Consider the following 24,087-nt stretch of genomic DNA (forward strand, 5'->3'; position numbering starts at 1 on the left):
CAGAGAGTTCCATAACCGAGCCGTATTAGCCGAAAAAGTACGACTTCCTATTCGAGCCCTTCTCACTCGTGGTTCTAGCAGCAGAACCCGGCCATTCGAGCGGAGAGAGCGGGCCTGAGAGTATCTGGGCAACCGCAATCTTAAATAGGATGGACAGATTCCGTGCAGAGCTCGAAACGCCAGCGTAAGAGCCTTGAATTTTATTCTACTGGATACCGGCAGCCAGTTAATGAACGGAGATGAGGGGTCACATGGTCTTTGAACGGTATGCGCTTTAGCAGCCTAGCCGCCGCGTTCTGCACAATTTGCAAACGCTGGATCAAGTTTTTCGGGAGACCTAGGTATAGGCCATTCGCATAATCCAGCCTAGATGTGATTGTGGCATGGATCACTGTTTTCCTGCACTGCTCAGGCAAGAGCGCAAGAATTTTCCGCAGGTTCTTCAGTTTGCTGAGACAGCACCCAGTCACCTGCTGAATATGCGAGGAAAAGGCTAGACTGTCGTCCCATTTAACCCCTAGGTTTTTTGCTGAAAGGCTAGGTAGAGGTGCAGGCCCCATCACCTTGGGCCACCATAGATCTGCCGCAGGAGGTGTACCCTTCCCGAAAAAGATCACCTCCGTTTTATTCGGATTCAACTTTAATTTATTCGTGTTCATCCAGGCTGCCACGTCGCCGAGGTAGCCCTAGAAGCTGGCAAAGGCTGCCTCTGACACTTCAGAGTAGGGGAAAACCAACTGGGTGTCGTCTGCATAAGATATTTCAGTGACCCCCCAATTGGCAATTAATGTGAAGAGCGGAGCCAGATAAATATTGAATAATAAAGGGCTTAGTGCCGACCCCTGCGGAACGCCACATGTCAGGCTCCTGGATTTTGAGGAACATGCCCCCAGTGCCACCCTCTGCGATCTGTTTGACAGATAAGAATGTAGCCAGCCGAGGGCCTGATCCTGAAGCCCAATCGCTGCAAGCCTCTGTAGTAGTCTGCCATGGTCGACCGTATCAAAAGCGGCTGGCAGATCCAGGAGCACCAGCATAGCTGAGTCCCCTGAATCCATCGACCACCTTACCGACTCTGCCACCTCAATCAGGGTTGTCTCGGTGCTAAAACCGGGTCTAAACCCCGATTGGGTCTCATGTAGAATATTGTTGGCCTCAATATAGCTATTTAGCTGTCGCTGAATTACTTTCTCCATCATTTTACCCGGCGCCGCCAGTAAAGAAATTGGCCGGAGGTTATTCAGATCCTCAGGGTCCCCATTCGGTTTCTTTTTCAAAGGAAGAAGCGTTGCATGCTTCCACCCCTCCGGGAACTCTCCCGTCCTAATAGAGGTATTCCAGATGTGTTGCAAAGTAGGCGCGATTGAATCCGCCATCAGCCCCCAGAGCTTTGGTGGGCAGGGGTCCTCTGGTGAACCTGATTTGCAGCGCATTAATTCCTGCTTCACCATATCCAGTGAAATTGGCTGGAATTGGCCAATGGGCAGTAAGCGTGGACCATTGGCTATTGAATCGGCCTTTACTGTGGGTCTCGCAGGAGAAAAGGGATCATACACTTTTTGTATTTTATTCTCAAAAAAAGTTGATATGTCATCGCAGAGTGCTGTGGACGGGGAAACCTCCCTCTCTATACATCGTGGTTTAAAAAATGACTGTACAATTTTAAAAACCTCTTTGCTTGAGTGTTCCGCTTGTTGGACCGAGGTAGCAAAAAACAATTTCTTGGTCCTTTTAATTGACTCATGCAGTTTATTTATAGCTTCTTTATATTGTGCCTTGGCTAAAGGGCAGTACTTTGACCTCCAGATACGCTTCAGCCTCTTACAGTCTGATTTTTCCGCCCTGAGTTCGACAGAGAACCAAGGGGCAGAGGGTGACTCCCTCTGCGACATTACCCGCTTAGCAGGAGCAATCTGTGCTACCATATCCTCTATCCATTGATTCATCGCCCTAGCATCCTTACTGGCATTTGTCGATAGCTGTGGGGGATTGCGAGCCAGAGCTGGACCTATGATTTCCGGGGTGAGCTTTTTCCACTGTCTCTGCATAAAAGACCGTTTCCCCTTGGCCGTTGCCTTCCCTTCTAGCCCTACCACCAAGGGGATTAATGAATGATCTGACCACAATAGCGGCTGTGCATCTTCCACAAAAAGGCCATTTATATTCGAGAAAATGAGATCGAGCGTGTGGCCAGCTCTGTGCGTCGGTCCCCTAGTGGATAGGACCAAATTCGCCGCACTCAAAGAGGCAACTAAATGCTCCGCCTGTGCGTTATCCGGTCTATCTACATTCTTGGAATGCTCAAGGCGGTGCGTCCATTAGGGCACTGGGGCATTGCCCCACAAGCCGCCCGCAGCTTCCTCAGAAGGGGGTGGGCGCTCCAGCGTCATGTTGACCGACATGCATGATGCATTGTCAGACCAGGGGCAGGCAGCACCACAAGTGAGCATGTCTGGTGAAGGTCGGTGAATTTGTCCGCCGTGCCCAGTCATGCGCACTAGTGTCTGCTCTGGCTAGCGCATGCCCATTAGGAGAGCGAGGGTTGATCAAAGGCTCAACCCTCGGTGTCCTAATGGGCTGGAGTGCGGCGAGTAACCCCGCTCTAAGCTAATCTTGGCGATGCTGGAGCAGCGCCAGTATTGGCTGAGGGGTTGCCACACCAGTCAAAGCGCCAATGGCCCAGCAGAGGCGGCGCGGACCTGCGGTCAGTTAAGTTTTCTTTCTTTTTATTTTATTTATTTTAATTCTGCCATACCCCTCTGGAGACTTGGAACTGCGGCACTGTCGGACCCTCCATTTGCATCTGTGATATCAGAAGCCCTAGGAAGCTATTTTGAGGGAAATTGGGGATTGGCCTCAAGTCGGGCGTTTGTGTAGTAGGCCATGAAGGTGATAATCAGGGGGGTAAGCATCAAAATATCGTATGGGGTTCGGCGGCAGCTGGAACAAGATACAGCCAAACAGGAAGCAGTATTGGGAGTATTAGAGAGGACCCTCTCAGGGGCCCCACATAGGACGGAGGAGTGGCGGCTGGCATGAGAAGCGATACTACAAGATCTGCATAGACTAGAAAAACATGGAGCCGATGGACTACCTGCGAAGTTCTATAAGATGTGCGCCCCTTTGCTGGCCGACCATCTTATGGAGGTTTATAATGAAGCGCTTGGACAGGGTTTGCTTCCACCTTCAATGAGAAAGGCCCTGGTGGTTAGGATACCAAAATCTTATAGGGACCCCGTTAGCCAATTTATATAGGCCGATGTAAAAATACTTAATGGCACTATGGCAGCGTGCCTTCTCCCTTGGGTCTCCCATATTGTTCATATGGATGAGTCAGGATTCATACCCAAGCGCAGTACTACGCACAACTTGAGGCTGGTACATATTTGACATGCCCCATGTTTAACGGAGGACGACTATGCCTTAGCATTATTTGACATAGAACAGGCCTTCGATTCTGTGGAATGTCCCTATCTATGGCATGTCCTCCAGAGGATCGGAGCTGGAGAGAAGTTTCTTAAATGGGTCAGGTTACTCTATACAACCCCTATGGCAAGAATTAGGGTGAGGTTCCAAGCCATTTCCGCTCGGTAGAGGCACCCGACAGGGGTGACCACTTCCCCCGCTTCTGTTTGCACTGGCCATGGAGTTGCTAGCGGCAGCCATGAGGGACAGGCTGGGAGACTGGGGAGTCAGGCTGGGTGAGATCAACCACGTGGTCTCTTTATACACTGATGATACTTTAGTCTACCTATGCCAGCTGACAATTTCGGTGCCACTCCTGCTGGCAGAGTTACGGAGATTTTGAGAGGTGTCGGTTCTCATGCTCAATTGCAGGGAAAACCAAGTTAATTGCCGTCGGCAGACTGGCAGGGGTGCCACAGCCAGAGCTCCACAGGGGGAAGTTACCATGGGCAGGCGAAGGGACAAGATATTTGGGAATACTTCTGGCAAATAAGACCGCTGCCTAGCTTGACCTCAACATCTGTAGAGTAATAGGTCTTCGCAGCTCCAAACAGTTCTGGCAGGACTTACCATTGTCATCGGTCGAATTGCAATAATAAAGATGATAATTTTACCAAGCTTCCTATATACGATGCAGCACTCATTACATTATCCCACGACAATATTTTCGGACATTTGACCAACTCCTAATAGACCTCTTATGGGGCAATAAATGTAAACGGGTGCACTTAGCAACACTGCAGTGGGGTCGGGGTGGGGGTGGGACTTGAAGTACCATGTTTAGAGTTCTATTACATGGCCTCCCAACTAAACATGTGGTGCATTGGCTGTATACTGAAAATAACTGGGAGATTAAACTTTTGCCGGGTACACAGGATGGTTACACATTGCCCGAAATCTTAATGCGTGGAAGAGGGGTCCTCCCCAGGATCACTTATATTGCATGACACATGGCCCTGGTCTGGGACACTGTAGTTCGAATGGATCAACATGCTCCGTATGCCCCCGATATGTCCCTTTGGGTGTTACGTCATTTTGCCTGTATAGCGGACTCTATGTCTGTACGAAGGTGGAAGGAAGTTGTCAAACACTGGGCTGGATGGCAGGTTTATTACACATGGTGAGCCATTGTAGGAATGGGACAGTTCCTACAATACGAGAAGATCTCAAGCGTGATGCGGGAAATCTGGAAGGGGTTTCCAGCTGAACCCCCTCGTACTAACACATTGAAGGTAATGCTATACATGGCGCAGGGCAAACGGTGAATATCGCATCTGTATAGAGCCTTAAGAGATGATTTACCAGGAGAGAGACTGCCAGTAAAGCGGAGATGGGACACCATGCTAGAGGAACCGCTGTCTGATAAAGACTGGGAAAAAGTTCAGGAAGGGGTTTGCACGGTCAGCTCTGATGAGCAATTTAAGCTCCTACAACACAACCTGGTGCACCAAGTATACCTCACCCGAGCACACTGCATACAATCTACCCTACCCACAGTGATGAATGTCCGAGATGTAAATCACAGGCGGTGGACTTCCTCATCATGGTTTGGTTGTGCCTCCTGCTACTTTCCTACTGGGACTCGGTGGTCACACACCTACAGAGCGCCTCAGGATGGCTCATCCCCAAAACGATCAGCAAGTACTGTTAGGCCTGCTCCATACTCCAAAACACAAAAAATGAAGCAGGCGCTTCCTCACATTGGGATTAGTGATGGCAAAACGGCGCATTGCTATCACCAGGCTCAGACCTTGGCCACCACAGGTGGGGGAATGGATGAGGGACATATGCGGATGGGCGAGTGCAGAAAGGGTGCAAATGAAGCGAGGGCATACAGATGAAAAATTAGAGGAGGATCTGGGGGCATGGTCTCAAATGTTGACGGACCTTAAAGAGGATCAGGGTCCAGAAGCTCGAGGGTCATGAAGTGAGACGGGGGTCGCAAGGAAGTGGAGGGACCCAGACTGGCATTTGGCATGAAATAATGCCCAGAGCTGGTGAATGATATACAAAAACCATGTACACAGAACATTGATATTGTGGCTTTATGTCTGAAGTCGGAATTGGGTGGGGAGGGGGAACCTGGGAGTTGGGTTTGACATGATCTATGTAGGCATCATGGAATGTATATTATGTATACGAGGTATCACGGATGTGGACCAGTAGTAGTGAATATGGATTTTCCCTAGTCTGTTTTCCTTGAATTGTAAGGTGGATTATTCCCAATGATGAATATTTTCTCCTCGGGTACCATGGAGGGGGGAAAGGGGGTGGGGGGGGGGGGGGGGGACGACGACGACTCATTGCTATATAGTATATGCTTGTTTCTGAGGTCTGTGGTTCATAAAGGCCAATAAAGTTAATTGACAAAAAAATAATCTATTACCAGCATCACCTGACCAGAAGCAATTAAGCTAGAAAACCAAATGATGCAGTTAGTCCTCAGATACTCAAGACTGATCGAACCATTTGACTAGGTTTGGCACAAAGGTTGGAAGTCATAATATGAATATTGTGGTGCCTTTCTAATGCCGGATAGTGCTGAATCTATGAACTGAAGCTTTTGGGAAGGTATCAGACAAGACTTCCAACGGACTGAATATTCTAGATTGAATAAAAGTATATTAGTAGAGACATCCTTCTATAATATCAATGGACTTGCTACATTTATCAGCCAGCACTCAGGTAAGGGTAAATATGGGGTCCCTTGTGACAACTACTGCCATCATGTTTGTAAAGAGGCTATCATTAGGCTAATGGCAGGACAGTGAGCTGAAACTGCATGTTCCTTACTGTAAACTGCAGGTATTGCCGTCTGAAAATTGGGAAATGAATGTAGGAGTCTTGGAGGTGCAGGAAGACCACTCAATACCTTTACTGTAAGGCAGAAAGGACGTGCTTGAAAGTGACCATTTAGACTATTTTCTTACATTTTACCAGAAATCTCAAATGGCGAACTGGAAATAATTGTTTCTATCCATCAATGGGCACAAAAAGGTATATGAAATAAGATCAATTTCCTCTTACTAATTGATCTATTTTGACTATACCCTTCCAAAGGGCAAAAAACATTGCTTTTAAGAAGGAAGAGGGGGCATTGCCCAAAATTAGAGGGAATATGCCAATTTCAATATCTGTAAGATCCATTGATCCACTGTTAACTGCTGGCGCTGCTAGAGAAATGCTACCACCCAATGCCAAAATGGGATCTTGTAACTCAAAAAGCTGAAAGGCTAAGAGTTTTGGAAGGTGAAGGAGTAGGGGCTTGTCTGCTGGTGCCCAAATCTCTGCCTCTTTACGGATGAAAGTCCATGCTTTAGTCGTGACTCTGCTCAGTTTAAACTTCTCCATTGAGGAGTCATGCCTGCTCGCTGAAGAACCCCTGCCTAACAGCCATATCCATCTGGAGGTATGACCTACACATTTGGTGATGCGTATCCTGGTGTTTCTTCGTAGGACTACACTGAAGCCCATACAGTGAGTGTTATCTGCTGTATTGAGCACCATCTACATTACCTGTTTAGAGACATCCATTGCTTCTTGCACTAAGTCTTGGAATGTTTTTTCCATGCGATCTGGATGTTCATCAACAGATAAAGCCCCGACTTCTCAAAGAGCATACAAATATGCAGGCAACAAACAATAGCATTGCAAGACCATAGGACTACACTCAGGAAAAAACACTGTTTGCCCTACAGCTTCCACCTAGTTTACCTGCCTGTCATTGGATCAGGATTGGTGTTTTTGGCTACCTTGCATGAAGAGGGTTGCACCATCAGTGTCCCAGGACAGGGGTGCTAAGCAAGAACAGAAGATGTGAAGGAGGTGCAGACTTATGTTCGTGGTAGGCAGTCCTTGTAACAGTTGGGGCTGCATGAGCTTTGTCCCACAACACCCATATCCGACCAATCAAACCATCAATGAAAAGCATTACACCATTTGGAGTCAGCTTACCTAAAATATCTTGGTATACTCGAGAACTTAAAAGCCTCTGTATGTAAAGGGATGGCATGAGTATCTGCTGCCTTTTAAGCACAACAACAAAATGAGGCTGTTTCATGAAGAGTGGCTCTTTCAGGTGGTTGAAATTCAGGCCAGTAGTAGTATTTAGGCCACTCACTGCTTGCAGATCTGCAAGCAGAGTGTAATTGTAGTCAAAAGGAGGCAATACATTGTCTGCCTGAATATTAGGATCTCAGTAGCCAGCCCAGAAGGGTTAGAAAACCGGATTGCATCCCAATCAGACCTGAAAAGGTTGTGAAAAAGGGCTGGAAGACCAGTGCAGGGATAAGGGAGATTAGTGGGCTTTCCCCTTTAGGTATAGCTCCGGCTTAGTTTTAGCAAATTGAAGAATCTCCTAAGTAAAAGTAAACAGTGAAGCCAATGAAACACACATTTGGCACAAAAGGGTGATGCTCCAAGGAAATACAATATCCACTTCAGAAGTTGTTTTGAATACTGAGAATCAGAATGTTCAGTAGGTATTGGTGTGGATTGGGAAAGAGCACACAGGGCATCAGAGGCATCAGACGCCACTGCAGATGCACCAGAGTGGAGCTGCAAATTCAGAAACATGGCTTTCAGGAATTCCTCAATTTGGCTGATAAGCCACTAACCATGGGAATACTTACCTGCGGAATTGGATGAAGAGAAGGTATCTAGTGCAAACAACAAAGATGACTGCCCTTTCAAATGCAGGTGCCCCCTATGATTAAGTGAAGAGGATCTTTGCTCATTATGCCTTTTATTCAGAGAAGAGGCCAGTGATTAAGTATAGGAGTGGGTCTGGCATTTAGGAGGCAGCTAATGAATGTCAAACATTACAGCTGTACTTTCATGGATAGCATTAGGATGCATAAGTGACTAGAGGTTACACTTTTAGGTGTTGTGCTTCTTCCAAACCACCACAAGCCTTTGGTGAGAGTGTCAGTGTTAGACAGGGGTTTTGTGACCCTATTTGTAGGGCTTGAAGCCCTAAGACAGTGGAGACATGAGCCTTTTAGAATAAACACAGCATATGCCAAAGATAAGGTGAAAGCTCTCTGGGGCAAGCGTGGCTCCATGTAGTCTTGAAAAGTTACTGCTGGAGCGCCGCAGAGAATCAAGTTGGTTACATGACACAATAGAAAAAAAATGCCAGATCCCTCCTCATGCTTGGCAAGTGGTTTAAGTAAGGAATATGCATAAAGTAATATCCACTGGACATAAACCTGTACTCACTAATATACATTTTTACATTTTATAAATATTAATAATATACAATCACACTCCACACAATCGATATTCCATTTATATTTGTTTGCCAAAAGACTTGCATGTAGGGGTTACTGGGCACAACTGAGGTGGTTGAGGCCGTTTACTCTTTATGTCCTGGGGCCCACGCTACTATGGATCCCACTCAATTCGGTCAAGCGCCTCCTTCTGCACCTTACTCTCAACTGGTAACGTAGCACGAGCAGTCAGGGCTCCCTCGGAGGGAAGTGTAGATACAGATCAGTGAACGCGATTCATTACTCAACATGCATGCAGTGCACACAACCAATCAATGTCCAGTCAAATAAGTATTTTGTATAAAAGAAGTATTTTAATTCTAATTCTACACATGCAAAGGCAATAGGCAATAACAGTTCCCCTTGAGGTAGGCACCCTAGTAGTTGTCAGGCCACCCCCTAGGGTACTAAGTTCCCAAGTTATGGGAGTGTTGTTAGTTCACACTCACATGCGACAACTTACAGGGAATGTAAACTAAACTACTAGGCCATGTTCACGGGTTTCCAGCTCTTGGACTAAGTCAATAAGGTGAAATCACTTAGAGTTCAAGTAGGGTTGAAAAACCCAAAGGTGGTATATCTCCTGAAGCCTGGTAAGCCCAGTTCTCAGCTTACCCACTCTGGCCACTCAGCTACCCACTCTGGCGGTACCAACACCTTCTCTTTGAATCGAGGGTCAAATAAAGCCGAAATTATGAGGCTACAAAGGGCCCAGAAGCAGCAGCAAGAACCCTGCTTGGCCTGCGCAGGTCCTGTCCGGTGTCAGACACCATCCGCTGGCTGCATTAGCTGCCGGTGGCCAGGAGAATTGTATTCAAGGCACTTTACATCAATTTCAAAGCCCTGAAATTTACCACCCCTAGCATCCTGGCCATCCTAGTTTCTCCTTATGTCCCCGCACGTCACCTCCGCTCACTAGATCAACACCTGGTGGGGGTCCCTGGGTCTCAAAGAGTGCAGACTGGAGGCCGCTCCTTCCGCAGCAGGGCAACCTACCTCTGGAACTCACTGCCTATCCACATCCGGAGCCTTAACAACTACTTAGAATTCAGGAAGGCCATTAAAACACACCTGTTTCCCACTGTGTAGCCTGTGCCCCTGCTCCACTATATCATGCCAGTTGCTCTGCTGTCAGCGTCGGGACGCCCCTTTGCTGGGGCAGCTGTTGCGCTATACAAATTATGGTATGGTAACATAACATAACATAACACTTACAACATCGCAGTGCAGTCCTGGCCCAGATTGGCAAAGTCGGGCTGCACATGTTCACACTCGTAGCTCCTGGCAGGTGCAGACTCTCTCTCTTCTGAGCTGTGCTTAGCAGCATCCTGACGATCGGAGTTGCTCCGGCCACATGCAGTAAGTCTTGTTCGCCATCTTCGGGGTAGGAGGAAGTCTTATCTGTCCCCAGGCCTCCTCGGATACTAAGACTCCCTCGTTTTTGATGTAGCAGCAATTTGGGTCATGGGCAACGACCTGGACCTCTATCCTCAGCACTTCAAGTGGCCCCTCCTAACATACAGAGGACACTCCAACAAACCTCCCTGTCTGGTCAGGTTGCCTCCTACGTAGCCCCACCTGGCACATTGGGTTGCAGCAAATTCTTACACACAGGCGATGGCCCGATCGATGCAATACAGTTTCTTAGGACCCGACAGCTCCTCCTGGCATAAGGGGTCACCAACCTGCACAACGTTGCACACTGGCACTGGCCCGATCAATGCAGAAATGTCCTGGGTGCACAGCAGCCCCTCCTGGCATTCGGGTTCACCAATCTTTACAATGCAGCACATGTGCAACAGCCTGATCGGTCTGGTACAGTTCTTCACACCTCGCACAGGAGCTCAACATGTATGGGCTTCCCCTCTGGATCCCGTTTTCTCCAAAACGCTCCTTTCCCTCACAGGGACAACTGTCTTAGTGAGCGGGTGGATATTGGTGCTCCACACTCCAGGACTGGCGATCTTGGTTTTCCAGGGTGATGTGCCCTTACCTGGCAGGGAGACTAAAAGTCTAGGCTCCAAGTCCTGATCACAGGCAGAGGTCTTGCCAAGCTTCCCCTCTGCATGCAGCCCGGCTGAAAAAGTATGGGGACTCAGACTCTCCTACTTATTGTTCTTTTACAGACACAAAATATGATTTAGGATTCTGACCTCTGAAGTTTTATGTCGGGCCCTGCTTCTTTGACTTCTCACCCCTGCATCCTTCTGTCTGAAATATGTCTGTCACAGCAGCCAGGAACTTTGAATCTGATTAACCCACAACAAGAGTCATGGGAGTGACCAGAGTTCACACCTGGATGTCAGCTACAGTGATCTGTGCATCAAAGGTTAATCCCGGGCCCTCAGCCCTACAGTTTATGATTCCCATTATAGCTTCACCTCCCGCTTCCTGAGATGTGTACAGGCCCTTTCCTTGTGATCTGTCACTGAATTAAGAGCCATTTGAAATGCACAGGAAGAACCTGGCTCCCCCTCACCCAGTGCTTGTCCCACCCAGCTCATAGGAAAGCAGGAATATAAAATTCTGTCTGGAGGAGATTCCTCTACTCCTCATGTTATTATGCTGCTTCTTGTTTACTAAAACACTGATTTTCACCTTTCTTTTTTATAATTCGATACTTTTAAATGGTTTTAAGTAATTTAACCAGGCAGGCTGGGGCTTCCCAAAATGGAACCGAAGGTCCTCTTTACAATGTACCTGTACAGGTATTTCTTGACTCAGCTTACATTCACAGCACACACCACTAGTATTGTTGTGCCTATGTACCATGCTCACACCAGTATTTCCACATGCAGCACATGCACTCAGCCTGTTCACACTGTTCAATACTACAGTCTCTCTGTATTGCACCTGATTGTGAAACTTTCAACACCCTCTGCCAACGCACACACATTTACCATGTGCACACTGTTCCACAGAGCACCCCGTGTGTAATATACATCTTGCGTGCCCACATGCACTAAGCACGTGTTTTCACTACACACACACACACACACACACACACACACTTCTACATCATCCCAATGCAGGCCAACGGTGAGTTAAACACAGCAGTAGAACCTTTAGAATGGTGAGTAAACCTATAGGCCTCTCTCCAATGACTCAGGGTAAAAAAGATCTAGACGCTACTATTGATCATCACATGGTATGCTGCCACCACCGTGCTTCTGCTGTTTAACTCCTGATGAAGTCAGTAGCAGTCCACCACTATGAGGGTAGCGCTTTGGGTGCCCCTACAGGTTCAACAAGATCACAATCCATGAGACAGGTCTTTGCCAGGCGTACAAGTATGATTTGTGTCTGCCCTATGACCAAAATAAAACAAGCATTTGCAATGCAATAGGTCTCGCATTAGGAAAGTTTGAGCCATTGGTCTTGTAAATGACAATTTTTTTATTTATGTGTTGGTTTTGAAAATAGCTAAATTAATAGCTTTGTCATTTACAATGCCTATAGTTATAACTTTCGCAAATGTGACACCTATAGCATTTGTAATGCAACATATGTTGTATTTATCATGCAGAGTACTTTTCCATCCCCCCAACAGTTGCCAGACATGTAAACGTCATCTCCCACTATGCCAAAGTGGCAACACAAACGCAGGAGTCTAGAAAACAAAGAATGGTCCTTGCAGTAGGGTACTACAAGATATGACTCCCAAGTGTCCACTGCAAAACATAATGGATATTGTGTCTTAAAGATTTTTCATCTCTGAATTTTCCACAATGCATCAGAGAGAATCCAGATTTTTTCAACTTAGCAGTAGCACCCAGCAGGTGCTACAAGTTGCTGTTGCAGCTAGCCTCGTCTTAACTGCACACCCAATCTGTGGGCACCTAATGAAGCCATCTGCACTAATGATGATAGTTACATATTTTCCACTCACCACAGACATAGGGATCTAGTACTCCTATAATTTTAAATGTGTTTTCTCAAGATAGAGTTTTCTTTTAGAATGTTATTCTACTTACTGCTCTAAAAAATAGATGCTTAAAGACAATAAGAAAAGCGGCCTTGTATATTGATCACTACCAAATAATATTGCACTCGCATCCACTACACCAGGGTAATCTGAGTGGATTCTTCTTGTAGCACAGGAGAGCCCGGTGAGCGAGGGGCAGTGCAGGAGAAGATTACATCAAACTATTGATGTTCAATGTGGCAATCACTGCTCACTGTCCCTTATATGTGAGTAGCATCTCTTATATCCACTGAGGTGCTAATCATTACATTATTATTTTATCTTTCACCAGTCCAGCACTGCCTAATGCCATTACCAACCGCCATTCAACCAGTAAGCCTTCTAATGGCACCTGTACTTAACGGGTGTTAATGCCTGCACAAGGGTGTCCAATTTCTTTGGCCAATGAAAAGACTATTCTTGTTACAAACACCATTGGTCACCTATATTGCCATATGATGAGGTAATGCACCAATGGCACACATATGAGATGAGATTAGATGTTCACATTACCAAGTAGCACCAGGATTCTCATTTGCATGCTTGATAAATACTGCTATGCACTGCTAAATAGCACAGAGTTGTCAGTTTACACTTAACTGTCACCACTATTGTTGCAAGCACAACATCAAACACTCTCAGCTCAAAGTAGCATTAAAGGAGTTGTGCTACCTCACTTTAAGGCAGGCCTGTGCCACCATGATTCTTCATGGGCATTTTCAAACACACTCAAAGTACTAATGAGTGCGTAGTGACATCTCGTTTTAAGGCAGGCTTGAGATAGTACCTAGATACTATGTGCTGGTATGTCATCAACCGATACACAGTGGATGAACAAAATAACCACCAATTTACAAAACAGTGAATATTGCACCACTGCTAAACACCTTGTCCAATGTGTAAATATTTGCCACAGCACTTCTACATCGCATTTAGCAAGCTATCTACACACTATTATTCTAGAGACTAAGTAGGTAAGCCTGTATGTAGACATCTAGTATCTTGACATCAGACAGCACACAAAGCTGAAGACACATGAAGACACAGCTCGACATACTAAGCAGAAGATCGTGGAAAGCAAGGAGGGGAAGAAAAAAACGAACGTACCAATTAACTAAAGATCATGCTAAAAGCACTCTAAACAAGAACATAGATCCAGAATCACCTTTTATAAGGAAAGATAACTAGTACCTCCCTGCAATTGATTTTCAAAGGTTAGCAACACTACACGATATAGCACAATCTACCAAGACTATCACGGACATGATGAAAACAAAATCATAGGTATGAGAAAGGATCTCCGAGACCTAGTTGTGGAGTTGCACAGATAAGAGTCAATGATCAGCAGCTTGGAAGAAGACAAACGAATTAGAAAGGGTCAAACCGTGAATAAAATTATGCCAATTTAAAGAGGGGTCAGAGAGCTGAAACAAAAAACAACACGTGGAAATGTAACAATTTTAGTCCTCAGAAGTCAGACCTTGTGTGGCCCTTCTTGAAACTTGACAGATTTTAGAATTGAGAGGGCCTACAGAACCCATACGGTGAAATTAAAAAATGTCTATTGACAGTTATCATCCTCCAGCTCCAACAAAAAAGGCATGTTAAAATGATTATTGAACATTACAAAAAAAAAAAAAAATTAAAAAGCAGCATGAACCGTAGACTGGAGCCAAACTAGGCATGCTATAAAGAGACAGTCATATTAAAAGAGGCATTTCTTGTGAAGCAGAGAACTCTCAGGGAGCTTTCAATCAATCCAATTTTCCTTCACTAGCCCAGTACGCTTCAGGATTCGCAACAAGGACACAACCTATCTTTTTCAAAATTTGGCTTCCTTGGACACTCATTTTGAACATTATGGCATGAACCAATTACATAACAGAGCTTGTTGGCTCCCTCTGGGAAAATTGCCACGCTCTTGTAGAACAAGTTATTTACCTTCGGTAACACTCTTTCTGGGCGCTACTCGATCTACCTGCAGATTTCTCACCTTTTGAATATTCCCCAGGAACAAGTCTGGATCCAGATGTTTTCACAAAAGCTGCTAGGTGGCATTGTGCGGCTCTAGAATTGGCCTCATTCTGTCCCAGAAGTGATGGAATAGAGCGGCATTAAGGTGGCATTCTTTTGCGGCAGCATTAGTTGTGTGATTGACTCTCCATGCTCTAACATGTGGAGAAAAAAAACAGAGTAGGTACCTGTGTGCAGATCTCTAATTTAGGACCTTTTTAGTTGATAAAAAGAGACCACTCCACAGAAGAAAGAGGCAAGAGAGCAGTGACGAATCTGCAATTAGTGTATACACCAGAAATGACTTTACCATACGTAAGTAATTTGGTTCCTCCAATGGATATTTCTAACAGCAGATTCCTCACCTTTAGACTAGATACCAAAGGAGTAGCTCGCAAGGTGGAGGGTGTTCAGACCAAAACATCCTGCAGGCCAGAAAGGGAAATATGCCCTTCACGACAAACATGACTTTCAAGGCAGTAGCTCTTCGTGAATGTGCGCAAAGTTGCCCATGTTGTGACCTAACAGATGTCAAGAACAGGTGCCATCATGTGTTAACACAGAGGTAACTGTCTTGGCCCAAGTGGAATGAGCCTTCAGTCCTTCTGGAGGCTAATCTTTGGTCAATGAGTAGCAGATCATGAATTTAGAGGGTTAACAACTTTGGCACAGTCCTTTTCTACCCCGCCTTACCTTTCTTAGCACTGGAAAACCCCACATAAAGCTGATCGTTGGTGTGATTGATGTAAAAGTTCAAAACTCTTTTGGGGTCCAGTCGGATTTTCTCCTCCTCTTTCAAGGGTTGAGGAAGGGCAAAGAATGCTGGAAGGGTTCGTGATGGCCCAATTTGAAAGGACATCAACTTCAGATAAAAAGCTGCCCTAATCCTCAACAACATCGTATCTGGAAAAAGGTGTTGTAGGGCGGCTGTACAGAGAACCAGTACCTCAATCACATTACAGGTTGAAGTGATCGCAATGAAGATGGTTTTGATAGTCAGTAGACAGAACTAGTAGCAGTGCATTGGCATGATAGGGGGTCACATGAGGAAAATCTGGATCAAATTAAGAGCCCACAGGGCCATCATTAACTGGTTAGAAACAAATAAGTGTGTCAAGCCTTTCATAAACCACCTAAGACCTTGCTGCGCCAGAGATAAAACAAACAAAACATCTAACATTTAGCCTGTTATGGGTCTGATGTTGCAGACTCCAGACCAAGACATACATTTGACCCATCGCCCTGCATAAATAGACTTTGCAGAAGAAAGTGTGGCTGTGAGGAACGACATACACAATCTCAGGGGTAGATCTAATGCAGTCAACTACTGCCGCTCAGTCTCCATGTATTAAGGTGCAGATTGCGCAGGTTCGGGTGCAGAACCCTGATCTGCTGCTGCGACAGAAGAGGTAGTCTTATCGGAGGACAGATGCTCATGCCCAGAAGACCCTTCACAACACTCTCCTGTCCCAAACCGGAGCTGTTATGAAGACTTGGGCGCAGTCGTTCCTGATCTTCTTTATAACTCATTGCAGGAGTCAGAGGCAGAAAGGCATTCAGGAGTCCTGCACTCCATCTAGCCTGAATGAGTCTCCCAAAGAGAATGTTCTTGGGGATGCCAATGCCCACAATTTTGCACACTGCGTTCTTGACAGTGGCAAAAAGATCAAGCCATGGATCTCTCCATTGGTAGATGTGCAGTGCGATCTTGGGATGGAACCGCCATTCATGATCCATCAAATGTTATCTGCCGAGCTCGTCCGCCCTGGTGTTTAAAGATACCGTTAGGTGATTAGCAATCAGGGCAATGCCCTGACGCTCCAGCTAGCTTCATAGGCGTAGCATCTCTTGACCATGGATGCAGAACCCACCCACTTGTTTTAGTACCACATGGCAATGGTGTAGTCCGCGAGAACCGGTCTTCCTTTCATTGACAGCAGGAAAGCAGCAGGAAAGCCTTCGATGCTGGGCGGATAGCCTGCAAAGACAATGGATTTATGTGGAGCTACGTTTTTGCCAGAGACCAGAGTACTAAGATCTCCACCTCTCCCAGATGACCACCTGAGCCCAGCAGGGACCAAATCGGTCACCACCATCAGCTCTGGGTGGGAAGGTATAGGATTCTGCCAATGGTCAGGTTGCAGTCCAGCAGCCACCCTATTCTTATGCAGTCTTCTCTAAAACCAGGATTACATACGAGAGGTTTACTTGGTGCTGAAGAACTCCAGATTGAATTGCAGAGCAGGCATATAGTACCTGGCACTGCAGACTAGCACGAAAGAAAGATTTTATTGCACAATTACTAAAATCATTGCAATTCTTACAAAAAGGTATTAAAAACAATTGCTATTTTCTGTAAAAAGAGTAACTGCCTGGAATGGCTAAAATTCTGAGTGATCTTCAAAAGGAAGCATAGATTTTATTGCAGACTTGAATTTCACGAAACGGGAGGCCAACTGTGCAGTCACCCTTCAGGCACTCCTCTAGTGCTCTTGGCATGTCTGAACATTATTGATGCGCAGGGGATATTCACGAGGTGAGAAATCCACAGGCAGATGTATCCATCAGAAGGGACGCAGCCAAACAATTTGCAGGGGGCACAGGATCTTACAAATACATATGACATGAGTTAAAGTTTCTTCCTCTTTGCTGCAAAGGCGGCACTTGGAGGGTGCTTATTCCTTGTACCTCTGGCTATACTTATACGCCATCAAAGGGATTAGACCAAAGTGTAGTCTCATTAAATGATGTTTCACTGAAGGCTTATAAATAGTGTGGTAGGGTTTCATGATCATAAAGTTTTGACGCCCAGCTGCCATGGAAAAGTTTTTTTACGGCTAGCGCATCATGTTCAGCTGACAAGATCTTTGCTTGTTCGATTAACAGTTTTGTGGCCACACCTGTGGGGAATGAGTTTTACCAGATTTCATGGGCTTCCAGTGCATCTATACAGAGCATTAAAAATTTACTCCAAGTTGATCTTGGTTAGTTTAATCAGGGACCAAAAGTAGCTCTTTTAAAAAAAATAAAAAAATAAAAATATATTTTTATTGAGTACTGCAGATAATATACATGTGTACACAGTCAATAGTAATCATTTTGTTTACATTTTCAATGACAAGATAGCATTAATCCTGCATGTGTCCTGGGTCAGAGCATATATTTAGTGAATCCACTCTACAAGATGTGCATCATTATTAGCAATATCAATGTACAAACTGTATACTGAATAAAGTCACAATTATAATCGACTAGTCCCAGTAATCCTTTAAACTCCCACCCAAGAGATCCCACCCCCAACAACACCCAAACAAAACAATTAACCCATTTGCCGCTACAAAGACAATACACCCAGCAGATGTTCTTGTATCTGGTGATTGTCAGGTCTGATACCACCGGGGAAGGGGGCGCAGGGGGGGGGAAGTGGAGGGGTGGGGGGGGGGGGAAGTGGAGGGGTGGGGAGGGGGAAGAGCCCCAGGAGACAGGCCTCAACTGTGTCCCATGGTGTGCGCTCTGTCAGTACTACCAGACTCTGAAACAATCTCCGACCAAATACCCCTGCAGCACTGGACAATACCATATCATATGAATAAAATCAGCCTCACGCGCCTTACACCTTGGACATACAGAGGATGCAGTTGGAAACATCTTTTGTATCATTGTAGGGGCAAGGTACGCTTTATGCAATATGAATAATTGAATCATTTTTAGACGACAATTACGAGAGACTCGCCGAGGGTGGTCTAACATTTGGGCCCATTTTCTGTTGTCTAGTTCCCACCCCAATATCATGAGTCTCTGGCATTTTTAGACAGTATGCTATAAATCTTGCTTTCAAGATGCACTGTTGGGATGACAGGTTAAATTCGATAGGGATTTGGGCAAGAGAGGTTGAGATGGGAAGATGGAACACTCTGCGGAAACAGACTGATTGCGCTATATCTAGCCATGTGAACATTTTATCTTTAAAGGTCACCGCATCATATGCTACTGTTGGTAAAAAGTTAGTACCCATTTCACGAATTAGCAGCGAGAAATCGTGAGCGTTCAAGGCTTTCCTTATCCTGCAGTACGAGGCTAGTGAGACAAAGTGCCTCTGGAGGCCCACCGGGGTTTGGTCAAGGAGAATTGTGTCATCTGTGTATGGCCTTGATTGGATTTTGGTGAATGCGAGTTTAGGCAGAAATGCCAGAGTGGCTGCCAAATATGCACTCTCGCTTTAAGCCTCTGTTGGTCATAATTTTATTAGACATTGACCATCCAGAGGAAACTTGTATTTTTACCCAGGTATCAGTGCACAAAGCGATAAGAGCATTTAATAAGGATTGCGGGTTGCCCCAATTGTTTAGTTTTTCCCACAATCTGGGGTGGACGACGTTGTTGAAAGTTGTTTGGAAGTCGATGAACCCCTGGTAGAATGACTTTCCTTTTGAGGCAAGCGTGCTCTCGAGCATATCAAATTTTCTTCGATGTGGCAGCCCTTTTGAAAGCCGGTTTGAGTATATGGGATCAATTTGCGATCCTCCACCCAAGTAGTCAATTCTTGCAGTAAAGCACTGGCATAACACTTCCCTTCAATGTCGAGAAGGGCGATCAACCGGTAATTTTCGAGGCTGGAGTGGGAACTTTATTTATGAATGGGAACGAGGAGAGAGCATCGCCAGGAGTCAGGAATCGACCCACCCATTCGGCTTTCCCTGAATAGGGGGCCCAAGAATAGAGCCCACTTGTACAGCGAAGCTTTGTACAACTTTGTTGGTTTGCCGTTTGGGCCGGGTGCCCTTCCTGGGTGAATTTTTTTTTATAATTAGTGCGATTTGCTTTGGTGTTATGTTGAGGACAGGCTACGGTCCTGTGCAAAAGTTGACATGGAGAGAGCTGTGGAGACCAATCCGGTTGTAACTGGTGGGCTTTATGTAGAGTGTTTCAATGTGAGCCTCCCACTCGGCTGGGGCAATATTTGTTACAGTTTTTGGTTGGGTCGGTCTGGCACATTTGTTTACCCAGTTCCAAAATCTCCTTTGATTTTATAATTTCATGTGCAGTTGCCCACAGGTGGTCTCCTTTCAACCTCTGGAGGGTGAATCTTGTTTTACTGTACTCCTTGCGAGTAATCGATACCTTCTTTCAGAGAGATTTGTATTCGGTGTCATCCTAGGTGCGTCTACAGAGAAGGCTATTTAATTTTTATTTTATTTTCACTATGATTTGCTTGTGGTGGGTTTTTGTCGTGGCATTGTTTGTCCCTGGGATTTTCTTTATGACTAGGTTTTCCCTTAGGTAATCCACTGTCTTTTCCCATGATATTGCAATAACTGGGTTACTGGCTGGAGGCACTGTGAGAGTGGCAATTTGCACATAAGAATGGCGTTATCACTTGCCGGTGAAGGAGTTAGCGCAAATTTCTCCACTGAATGGAAGTGAGCGAACGAAACCAAGATGTAGTCCAGTGTGGCCATTTTAAAGCAAGATACGTGTGTGTAAGCGGCTGGCGGTCCGATTTAGATCTTCCATTTAAAGTGAGGAGGCCTAGATGATTTAGGTAAGCCGCTACCTTTATGCCACATCTGTCTTTCCATTGGTACTGGTGTCTTATGTCCGGAATGGCCCACATTAGGTCATCCAGTGAAGTTAAGGAGGAGGAATCCAAACCTATCTCCATAAGGATGGCATTAAAATCTCCCATTATTATCCACATGTTAGGAAAGTGAGAGAGAAGGCCCCTCAAGGCAGGGAGCATTTTCCATAGGGTTACCTCTCATTTGATTCTGGATAGATGCAAATAGAGGCAGAGAATCATTATTTGTAGTTCCCAACTACAACCTTCTGCTTGCTGGATCAGAGTCTTAAGGAAAGGAAAATACTTCTTACCAGTATGCATCTGTTCTTGGCATGTAGGGCTGCTGACATTCATATTTTAGCATAGATCGCCGCCTAGTGTTGGGTCCGGATGTTTGCACCTTGTTGTCTTGGAAGAGTCTTCGAAGTATCACGAGATAGGTGACTCCTCCCCTGAACTACAGTGCGCATGGGCATCTTCTCCATCTTCAGATTGTTTTTCGCCATTGTGGCAAAGATGGAGTATAGGAAAGTAAGAGATGACCATGTAAATGTATGTAAAAAAGATAACCCTGCAGCTGTGACAGGCACCTGGGAGGAGGGTGGGCGATATGAATGTCAGCAGCCCTACATGCCAAGAACAGATGCATACTGTTAAGTAGCATTTTCCGTTCGAGGAACGTGGGCTGCTGAATTCATATCTTAGCATAGACTGTATAGCAGTTTCTCCTCTAGCGGTGGTTCCCTGTATCAGCTGCAGTGGTTTTAAAAAGAGTTTTAAGAACAGCCTGGCTTACAGGAGCTTCTTACTTCGCTTGCACGTCAACACAGTAGTGTTTAGTGAGGGTGGGCGATATGAATGTCAGCAGCCCTACATACCAAGAACAGACGCATACTGGTAAGTAGCATTTTCCGTTCGAGGCATGTGAGCTGCTGAATTCATATCTTAGCATAGACTGTATAGCAGTTTCTCCTCTAGCGGTGGTTCCCTGTATCAGCTGCAGTGGTTTTAAAAAGAGTTTTAAGAACAGCCTGGCCTACAGGAGCTTGTTGCTTAGCTCGCACGTCAACACAGTAGTGTTTAGTGAAAGTGTGTATGGTAGACCATGTAGCTGCCCTACATATGTCTTCTAAGGGAATATTTCCTAGGAAAGCCATGGATGCCCCCATTTTGTGCGTGGAGTGGGCTTTTGGGGGAACTGTTAAAGTGCGCTTTGCCTTTTGATAGCATATTTGAATGCATTTAACTAACCATCTGGCTATCCCTGTCTTGGAAATGGGATTCCCCTTATGTTGTGGTGAAAAGGCAACAAATAGTTGCTTTGTCTTTCTGAATGATTTTGTTCTGTCAACGTAATATAGCAGAGCTCTTTTAACGTCTGGTGTGTGTAGAGCTCTTTCAGCCACGGACTGCGGGTTTTGAAAGAAACCTGGCAATTCTATGGACTGATTGATGTTAAAGTGGAGATAACTTTGGCCATAAATTTAGGATTTGTACGAAGCACTACCTTATTGTGGTGTATTTGCATGAAAGGTTCCTGAATGATTAGTGCCTGTAGCTCACTCACTCGGGAGGGAGGTAATGGCAATTAAAAATGCCACCTTTCATGTTAAGAATTGTAGTTCACATGAATGAAGTGGTTCAAAGGGGGGCCCCATGAGTCTGGTAAGTACCATGTTTAAGTTCCAGACTGGAGAAGGTGGATGCCTTGGAGGGATAATTATTTTAAGTCCTTCCATAAAAGCTTTGATAGGTGGTATTTTGAACAGGGACACATTTTGTCTGTTTTGAAGATATGCTGCTATAGCAGCAAGGTGTAGCCTTATGGATGAGTATGCTAGGTTACATCTTTGAAGATGTAGCAGGTAACATATTAAGTTTTGGATGGAGGCATCTAATGGATTGATTTGGTTTTTATTACAATAAATTACAAATCTTTTCCATTTAGCTGCGTAGCATGCTCTGGTAGTGGGACGCCTTGCCTCCTTGATAATGTTCATGCAGTCTAGAGGCAAGTTAAGATATCCGAACTGTAAGACCTCAGGAGCCACATCGCTAGGTTCTTCTGATTGGGATCTGGGTGCCTGATTTCTCCATGGTTCTGTGTTAGCAATTGTGGCGAAAGGCGTAGTCTTTGGTGAGGAACTACTGAGAGTTCTAGGAGCGTCGTGTACCATGGCTGTCTTGCCCATGTGGGAGCAACCAGGATTATTGTGAGTGACTGTTGCCTTAGTTTGCGTGCCACTAATGGAATCAGTGGGGTTGGTGGAAAAGCGTACGCAAATCTGCCTGACCAGTTCATCCATATCGCATTGCCTTGTGACAACGGGTGTGCGAACCTAGCGGCAAAGGATGGGCATTTTGAGTTTTCGTTTGTGGCAAACAGATCTATTTCTGGATGTCCCCACTTTTGGAAGAATGGTTGGAGAACTTGAGGGTGAATCTCCCATTCGTGTATTTGTTGACTGTGTCAGCTTAGTAGATCTGCTATCTGATTGTCTATTCCTGGGAGGTGTTCTGCCAGGAGATGAATGTTTTGTGGAATTGCCCACTTCCATATGCTCTGTTCTAGGTGAGATAGCTGCAGAGAGTGTGTCCCTCCCTGTTTTTGGATGTAGTACATGGCTGTCATGTTGTCCGTCCGGATTAACACAGCCTTGTTGCACAAGTATTTTTTAAAGGCTTTCATTGCTTGAAATACTGCTAGTAACTCTAAGTGGTTTATATGTAGTGTCTTTTGTTTGACTGTCCAGAGACCTTGTACTGTGTATTAATGTAGATGGGCTCCCAAACCTGTCAGTGATGCGTCCGCTGTTAATACTACATGTGGAACTAGCTCTTGGAACAGTCGCCTCTTGGAAAGGTTTTATGGTTTCCACCACTGCAGAGAGATGCAAGTGCGACTGTCTACCAACACTACTTTTAGTTGTCCTTGAGCTTGGTTCCACTGCTGTGCTAGGCATTCCTGTAAGGGACGCATTTGAAGCAGAGTATGAGGGACGATGAATATGCAGGAGGCCATCAAGCCTATAAGCTGCATGAACACTCGAGCTGGTAGGGAGTGTTGTGGCTGAAATCTTTGAATGAGAGACTGTATGCTGGCTATCCTGGCTGGATTTGGATATGCCTTCGCCACTGAGGTATCTATTGTTGCTCCCAGATATTGTTGTATGTGGAAGGATTGCAGATGTGATTTTGGGTAATTTATGGAAAATCCTAGACTGTGCAGTAGCTGGATTGTTTGTGAGGTATGGCTGGCACATTGTGCGTATGAGTTGGCTTTTATGAGCCAATCGTCGAGGTAGGGGAACACATGGATGTGTTGCCTTCTGAGGTGTGCTGCTACTACTGCTAGGCATTTTGTAAAAACCCTTAGTGCTGAAGTTACCCAGAAGGGGAGAACTTTGAATGGATAGTGGTGACCTTCTATTGGGAACCTGAGGTATCTCCTGTGAGCTGGATGTATCGGGATGTGAAAGTATGCATCTTTGAGGTCTAATGTAGCAAGGAAGTCGCCTTGCTGTCGTAGTGGGAGTACGTGTTGTAGAGTGATCATATGGAAATGCTCTGAGAGTATGCATTGGTTCAGAGGTCTAATATTGGTCTGAGGGATCCGTCTTTTTTGGGAATGAGGAAGTATAAAGAGTATACTCCTGTCCCTTGATGTTGAAATGGGACTGGCTCTATGGCACCCTTTTCCAGCATGAATAGCACCTCTTGTTGTAACAGCGTGATGTGTTCTTTGGACATTGGATGGTGTTTGGGTGGCAACTTCCGAGCCTGCATGCAAGCATTGGCCACTTGGATGGATAACC

The 24,087-nt window shown here is 45.6% G+C and overlaps 1 protein-coding gene and 1 pseudogene across 2 annotated transcripts in view; both read right to left on the minus strand.

The window, feature by feature from the left end:
- RABGAP1 (RAB GTPase activating protein 1) overlaps nucleotides 1–24,087 on the minus strand; it is an 855,191-nt gene that overhangs the window by 17,814 nt on the left and 813,290 nt on the right. The window lies entirely within an intron of this gene.
- Nucleotides 1–24,087, minus strand: part of LOC144756433 (uncharacterized) — a 53,145-nt pseudogene that overhangs the window by 2,045 nt on the left and 27,013 nt on the right.

Source organism: Lissotriton helveticus, chromosome 5_1 (genome assembly GCF_964261635.1).
Source record: "Lissotriton helveticus chromosome 5_1, aLisHel1.1, whole genome shotgun sequence".
In the NCBI taxonomy this organism is placed as follows: Eukaryota; Metazoa; Chordata; class Amphibia; order Caudata; family Salamandridae; genus Lissotriton; species Lissotriton helveticus.